The 8,354-nt window shown below is 45.0% G+C and overlaps 1 pseudogene; it reads left to right on the forward strand.

Moving 5' to 3' along the window:
- The first annotated feature begins 7,575 nt into the window (after nucleotides 1-7,575).
- Nucleotides 7,576-8,126, forward strand: LOC139666837 (kazal-type serine protease inhibitor domain-containing protein 1-like; annotated as a pseudogene).
- Nucleotides 8,127-8,354: the final 228 nt, after the last annotated feature.

Here is an 8,354-nt window from a genome sequence, read left to right on the forward strand (position 1 = left end):
GTGCCGCTGTCAGTCAGAGCTCTGCAGGTGACAGAGGAGATTTTGGCTGATTGGTCTGGAGATTTTATAATATGTTGCTTCTGTAATTATTCCATAAAATATTCAAAACATCATCAAAACAACTATAAAGAGTTAATTTATACATTTTATACCAGCTGAGTGCAGCACACCAAACACTAAATGGGCTAAAAGAAAAACAACAAAAACAAAAACACTTTTCTGAGAAAACAGATTCACCTTCTTCCACCTGATCCAGCAGATCTGACTCCAGATCTGCTCTGCTGGTGATTTACAGCCGCTTCAACATCTTACATTTACCAATAAGAATACAAAAACTTTTTATTGTCCATGATGTGGAAACGTGTCTCTGCTTCACCATGAGGAACAAGACAAGACAGACAGCACAAACAACACAGACAGTAAAAACAATAAAAACACTAAAAACTATTTCAGAATATGGAACATTTCTGTTTTTTTACCTGCGTAGTATTTGGAAAAATAAAAAGGAAAAGGATTTCTGACTTCCACTGAAGAATAAAGTGTTATAACTGCTATGCAAATTTGTAGATGTTTTTGAAATATTAGCTCATCTGAATATGTTAATGATAAAATAAACAAAAGTCAAATAACAAAAAGTGTTTGTATTTGTGTCCATATTCAACATATAATTAAATTCTGGTGTTTAAAGTGGTTCAGACTGGGATCAGACTGATCTCTGATCAGATATCATCTGATTTATATACGAATACGAAAACTTTTTATTGTCCATGATATGGAAATGTGTCTCTGCTTCACCATGAGGAACAAGACGAGACAGACAGTAAAAACACTAGATCAGATATCATCTGATCTGATGCAGTTTGATTGATTCCATGCTGATCAATACACACTGGAGTCTGAGGAGCTGAACCAGAACTAATGAGACTCTTTGATCAGATTCCACACAAGGAGGGATGAAGATTTCTTCTTCTTCTTCTTCTTCTTCTTTTTCTTCTTCTTCTTCTTCCTCCTCTTTTTCTTTTTCTTCTTCTTCTTTCTCCTGCTGTCTCCCTCTCTTTCTCTGTCCTATCTTCTTTCCATCCATCAGTCTCTCTCTTTGTCTATCCTTGTTTCTACCTCTCTCTCTCTCTCTCTCTCTCCCTCTCTCCCTCTCTCTCTCTTTCTCTCTCTCTCTCTCTCCCTCTCTCTCTCTCTCTCTCCCTCTCTCTCTCTCCCTCTCTCTCTCTCTCCCTCTCAAACACACATCCTTCTGCTCAAGACATTATGACTCTACAACATAAATCTGTCCCTCTCTCTCTCTCTCTCTCTCTCTCTCTCTCTCTCACACACACACACACACACACACACACACACACACACAGTCTTCCTGTGGAATGTGTCTCAGATTTCTGTAAAAACTTCACAGAGGAATGTTCACTTTTCCTTACAACACATTCTCTGCAGGCTGCGTTCCCCAGCAGTGTGTTCAGCAGTGTGTTCAGCAGTGTGTGTTCAGCAGTGTGTTCAGCAGTGTGTCCAGCAGTGTGTTCAGCAGTGTGTTCAGCAGTGTGTTCAGCAGTGTGTTCAGCAGTGTGTTCAGCAGTGTGTCCAGCAGTGTGTCCAGCAGTGTGTCCAGCAGTGTGTCCAGCAGTGTGTTCAGCAGTGTGTCCAGCAGTGTGTCCAGCAGTGTGTCCAGCAGTGTGTTCAGCAGTGTGTCCAGCAGTGTGTCCAGCAGTGTGTCCAGCAGTGTGTTCAGCAGTGTGTTCAGCAGTGTGTTCAGCAGTGTGTTCAGCAGCAGTGTGTCCAGCAGTGTGTTCAGCAGTGTGTTCAGCAGTGTGTTCAGCAATGTGTTCAGCAGTGTGTTCACATGTTTTACTTTTACATTTTCATATGAATTTATAATCAACTATAAACAAAGTGGCAGATATCAGAGCTACAACACATGAACGTTCCCTCCTGCGCTGCCTGTTCTCTCCACTGGGAGGCGATGTGAGCGTTTTTTACCAGTCAGCAGTTTGCTAGATAAAGTGCTGAAAGGAGAAGGTCAAAAAAACACTCTCAATCCATTTCTCCACGTTCATCTTCCAGCATCTCTCTGAGCCTTACCAAGAACAGGCCGTTTCTGTCTCCGTGTCTTTAAGGCTCATTAATATTAACGACCCCTCCGTTCCCATTGGCTAACCGTTTCCAGAGTGAAACGTGAGACGCCGCGGCCCGGCGGCTACAGGTAGGGAAAACTCTCCGGTAATAAACAACGACAACCGCTCAACCGCTTTGAAAAAAACACTTTGTTAGTCTGTTATTTCTTACAAAAATGATAATGAGCGGCACACCAGAGCCACTCGCCCCCTGATTGGACGGTCTAAAGAGCAGCGTTCCCATTGGCTCATCAGACTCAGATTCAAACTTGTCTCACCAACAGACTTCAACTTTGCTGCTGTCTGCTGTTCTGAATATTTTATCACATGTTCACAAAGTCTTTCTGTTTGCTCAGAATTGTTTTTTTTTTTTTTTAAACCTCACATTTTAAATCATTTTTGCACAATTTTTTTTTACACGTTCACAAAATGTTGTTCACAGCTACAAATCTTTTCTACACATTTACAAATGATTTTTGTTTGCTTAAATATTTTTTTTACACATTCAAATACATTCATGTTTTCATGTGTTCTCAGATGCTGACTGTCTCAGATTATTGGTAAAAATCATTTCACAAGCTCAGAATCTTTTTGACCCTTTACTGCAGTGGTTCTCAACGTGGGGTCCGTGGACCACCAGGGGTCCTTGAGGGGGTTCCAGGGGGTCCCCAGTCAAATTGATGAATGGTTAAACTTCAGCATTATTTAATTTACTAGAAGTTAACACAATTGGAGAATGTAGAAGAATGACTATTTTGATCATAGTTTCTCTGTTGTCTCTCTACCTACAATACAGACAGTCATGGGATTCTGGACAAAATCATATCTGACACTAAAAATATTCACAGATTTGGGTCCAAGAGACAAAATCTCATCAAATGGGGGTCCGTGGCCCTGATGTGGACTAAATTACGATATGAAAAAGGTTGAGAATCACTGCTTTACTGATCCCATACCCAGCAGGCTGAACAGTGCTGAGCTGACATCATGACACCTGGTGAGAGGGGGACCAGGGGAAGTAACTCAGCCTCTACAGCAGCAGGCTGAAGGCTGAGCTGCCAGCCTGTTCAGACAGGCTCCAACAGCCAGGGAGGTTCAGCACAGTCCAGAATCCTGCAGTGAGCAGACTGAACTGACCCACAGCTGCTGTACAGTCTGGATTACACTGTGTGTCGTCTACCTGTTCCGGTCTGGATCTGGTTTCTGTGCAGCAGGGAAACCACATGCTGCTGCTCAGTCTATATTTGGCTGCGTGTCTGACAGGCTGCTGCTTTATTTTCAACATTTAATTTGCAGCTCTAAAAGCAGCAGAGGAGTGAGCGCTCTTACCGAGACACATGGTGGAAACACACTGAGGTTTAAAGTTCAGTTTAGACTCCGCTGAACGCCGTCTGCCAGCGAGGCTGCTGGGAGAAACTGGTCTGGGATCAGAAGATACAGCTGGAAGAGACTCAGTGTGATTTTACACAGCAGGTCGGTTCTCTGTTGAGCAGCAGATGAGTTCAGACGTCACACAGCAGCAGAACACACTTCATATGGTTTGTGTGACTTCTGTATGGAGACATACAGTCCAGCTGCATCTCTGTATTACTGCAGGACAACACTGGTGTTTTATAGCAGATCACATTCTATCAGAGGTGGAAGAAGTTCTCTGATCCTTTACTTCAGGAAAAGTACCAATACAGCAATGTAAAAATACTCCATTACAAGTAAAAGTCCTGCATGAAAAATCCTACTTCAGTAAAAGTACATAAGTATTAGCAGCAAAATGTAGTTAAAGTATTAAAGTAAAAGTAGTGGTTTGGTCCCTCTGACTGATATTTTATTATACATGACATCATTAGATTATTAATACTGAAGCATCAGTGTGTAAGCAGCATGTTACTGTTGTAGCTGCTGGAGGTGGAGCTAGTTTGAACTACTTTATATACAGTTAGCTAGTTTAGTCCGGTGGTTCCCGACCTAGGGGTCGGGCCCCTCCAAAGGGTCACCGGATAAATCTGAGGGGTCGTGAGATGATTAATGGAGAGGAAAGAAGAAAAAACAAAGTTCTGATACACAAATCTGTTTTCAGTTTTTGGACTTTTTCTCTAATCTTTGATTTTTGCTGAAATATTGGATCATTTGAACATTTATTGAAATGAAACCATGTGAGGTTTAGAGGGAAAAATCACTATTTGGTGGAGCTGTTAACAACTCATAGACATCTGAAATGTGACCCGACTACACACTGCTTTCTGTAAGACGTCAAAAGACAAAAAGGTTGGAAACCACTGGTTTCATCTTTAACAATGTGTTGTATTTTAAAAGCTTGTTATATTATCCATTGTGTCAAATCTCCATCTGAAAAGTAACTAAAGCTGTCAAATAAATGTAGTGGAGTAGAAAGTACAATATTTCCCTCTGAAATGTAGTGGAGTGGAAGTATAAAGTAGCATCAAATGGAAATACTCAAGTACAAGTATCTCAAAACTGTACTTAAGTACAGTACTTGAGTAAATGTAAATGTACTTAGTTACTTTCCACCTCTGTATTCTATCAGCAGCTCTACAACATGCTGAACGCTCTGAAGCTTCAGTCTGATCGACTCAGTTAAATAAACCTGAAGGTTCAGCAGAGACCGAACAATGGAACCAAACAGTAGAAGTCAGTTCAAACTATATAAACTGTTTAAATAACTACAGTTTTGGGGACAGGTGGAGATATGAGGGTTATTGATGAGGGTTACTGTGATTGATTATTGGTGGCAGCTCACTGAACTGATACAGACAGAAACCTTCCTGAATGTTTCTGTCATGAAGTTTCATTAAAGCTTTCCAGGTAAGTTTACTGACTTCATCCTGCAGTGAAGCTCCAGGACTGTTCTGACTTTATATTGATGAAACTCAGACTCAGACTCACACAGGGTCATGTACAGGGTTTCCTGGGCTGAGCTGCAGGGGCCAGGCTGCGTGTCGGCTGCTTGGAACCCAAACATCTGATCAGATTTAGGAGGATTTTAATGGTTATTGATTTAGTATTGGATGTTGAACTGTACTGTAGCTGAAAGAGAAACCTGATACTGCAAGAGTCTTTTCCTCATTTGGCTGCAGACCCTGGAACCCCCTCAAGGACCCCTAGAACCCCTTTATGAACTGCTGGAACCTCTCAAGACCTACTAGAACTCCATCAAGGACTCCTGGAAGGAGGACAAGACCTTTGAACCCGCTCAAGGACTCCTGAAACCCCCTCAAGAACTGCTGGAACCTCGTCAAGGACCCATAGAACCACCTCAAGGACTCCGGAACCCCCCTCAAGAACTGCTGGAATCTCTCAAGAACTCCTAGAACTCATTCAAGGACTCCTGGAACCCCCTCAAGGAATCCAGGAACCTCCTTAAGAACACTGGAACTTCTTCAAGGACCCTGGAACCCTCTCAAGGAATCCCCTCAAGAAATGCTGGAACCTCAAGGACCCATGGAACCACCTCAAGAACACCACCCCCACCCCCCGAAAAAAAAAAAAGAAAAAACTGTTGGAACCCACTCAAGAACTGCTGGAATCTCTCAAGAACTCCTAGAACTCCTTCAAGGACCCCTGGAAGCCCCTGAAGGAATCCAGGAAGCCCCTCAAGGACCCTGGAACCTCCTTAAGAACCCTGGAACCCCCTCAAAGACTCCTAGAACCCCCTCCAGCACTCTGAACCGTTCGACCCATGCGGACCGGTGATGAGTTTCCCGGCTGCTCGCGGGGGGAGGGGAGCAGGAGACACAGCTGCTGCTGCGCGCGCTGATCCGTTCACTTCAAAGAGGCTGCAGCCGCTACCGGCCGCCTCAGCTGAGTCAAGTTAGCCAGAACAAGACCGGAAATAAGGAAGGTTTGCCTTCAAAATAAAAGCGTAAAACGTGACGTGGGGAAAAAAATGAAAAGAAAAAAAACATGCGTTGGGGTTTCCAGGTCTGAGACACTGATCTGTTAAACAGACCTGCTGCCCTGACAGACTGTGTCTGTCTGCTGAACACTGGCTGTTTGTTATAACGCAGCAGACCTCTCTGCTGGGTGGAGGCCTGACTCTGAACACAGCCAGCTGGTTCTTTCTGTGTGGAATCTGCATGTTCTCCCCATGTTCTCCCCATGTTCTCCCCATGTTCTCCTGGGTTCCTCCCACAGTCAGCATGGAGACTCTTAACTGAGCGCCTGTCTATCTGTGGTCCAGGTTCTTTATGAGAACTGATATTCTGCTTCATCAAAAACAGATTTTAGTGTGAAAGGAGAGCCTGTCAAAAAATAATCTAATCTGCATAAAACCCCAATAAGACAGCAACACCCAAGAAGCTTTATGACGCACGTCAAAACATGTTGGTTTATTAACAAAGTGAGCTTATCAACAAAGAAAATGAGTGGCAGTCCAATCTTGAGAACTGCAGTCTGTCTTCCTGTCATGATGTTTCTCAGCCTGCTGTCTGAGTCTGACGGTCTGAAGGTTTCAGTCAGGCTCATTCTGGACTGGACTTCAGGATATAAAATGTGACTGACATGGACTTCAAGCTGTCTGGAGCAGTTCAGTGTGTGAAAGACAGCAAACACATTCAGTCACGACTCGTTCTGAATATTATCTGCTACAGGAAGGACGTTTTGCAAAAAAAATGTATGATCTGTCCATAAATAATAATAATAATAACTTTATTTATATAGCACCTTTCAAAAACAAAGTTACAAAGTGCTTTGCAATAAAAACAGATAATAAAAGTAGATAAGATCCAAAAATTAAGATATAAACAAGATAAAAATAATTACAAAAGTTAGGCTACAACAAATGCCATCAGTTAAGAAAAAGCCATGAGATAAAAGTGAATCTTAAGAAGAGATTTAAGAGGATGCTGAGTTTTAACGTCCCGCTTTCAATTCTCCACGCGTTCGTCAGTCTAACGGTTTTATTTTGAATGTGGTGACCGGAAGTTCAGTGTTACATTCTGGCGAGCTTGACTCTGCTGTCTCGTGCCTGTCCGGTCCGCAGCGCGAGCAGCTCAGTTGTTTAAACCTCAGCGACCTGACTGAACGGTTACAGAGAGACAGAGAGACAGAGAGAGAGAGAGATAGACAGAGAGACAGGCAGACAGGCAGACAGACAGACAGTCTGTCTGTGAACGGAACCAAACGGATCAACTTTTTCATCAAAACCGAAAACTTTGAACATTTTCTCTTTTGACCAGCGGAGTTTTGTGTCAGAAACGTAACGGAGGCTGTTCTGTGTTCAGGAGTCAGAGAGGAATGTGAAGCTTAACAACAGACAGACTGAACAACAGACTGAACAACAGACAGACCGGTCGGTTCATCCGGAATCTGTGGAGGAACCAGCCGACCCGGTGCTGCCTGTCCGGTCCCGGTGACCGTATGAGGAACCGACGGAACAGCATCTGTCTCGTGCAGCAGTGAGACCAGCTGACCGGATTCAGGTTTAGAGGGTTTGGAGATGAAGATGCGGGCGGTGCTGGGTTCGGTTCTGCTGGTTCTCTGTCTGAACCTCCGCCCCTGCCCGGGACTCCCCAACAGACTCCCCGAACACACCACGGACCGGCCCGGCCGGCCCGACCGGCTCACCGACCCGCTGCTGGACTACGACCGGCTGGACGAGGAGTTCGCCGGGCGGAACGGGACGGGCTGCGGGCGGTGCGAGGCGGAGCTGTGCCCCGCGGCCCGGGGCTGCCGGGCCGGCCTGGTGCTGGACTCCTGCGGCTGCTGCAAGGAGTGCGGCAACCTGGAGGGCCAGGCCTGCGACCCGGGGGAGCCGGGCGGCTTCTACGGCCTGTGCGGGACCGGCCTGCGGTGCCAGGCGGACCCGCGGCCGGGCGGCGGAGAGGGGGGAGGGGGAGGGGGAGGGGGGGAGGAGGAGAGCGTGTGTGTGTGTGTGGAGCAACAGGCGGTGTGCGGCTCGGACGGCAGAACGTACATGAACATGTGTCAGTTTCAGAGAGGCGTCCTTCTCCAAAACACAGCTGAAGACTAAAGGGAAGGGACCCTGCAAGACCGGTAGGTAGACAGGTACCTGTCTGTCTGTCTGTCTGTCTGTCTGTCTGTCTGTCTGTCTGTCTGTCCGTACAGAGCTGATGCTCGCTCTCTCTCTCTCTCTCGCTCTCTCTCTGTAGCAACTAAATATTTTTTCAACTAGGCTAATCGATTAATCGTTTAGTCTATAAAATGTCTAAAATAAAGCCAGATGTCCATCAGTCAGTATGAGACAGAAACACAAAGGATTCA

Source organism: Centroberyx affinis, unplaced genomic scaffold (assembly GCF_046629955.1).
Source record: "Centroberyx affinis isolate AG114_WGS23_722 - 3 ecotype Tasmania unplaced genomic scaffold, CSIRO-AGI_Caff_v1 ptg005154l_1, whole genome shotgun sequence".
NCBI lineage: Eukaryota > Metazoa > Chordata > Actinopteri > Beryciformes > Berycidae > Centroberyx > Centroberyx affinis.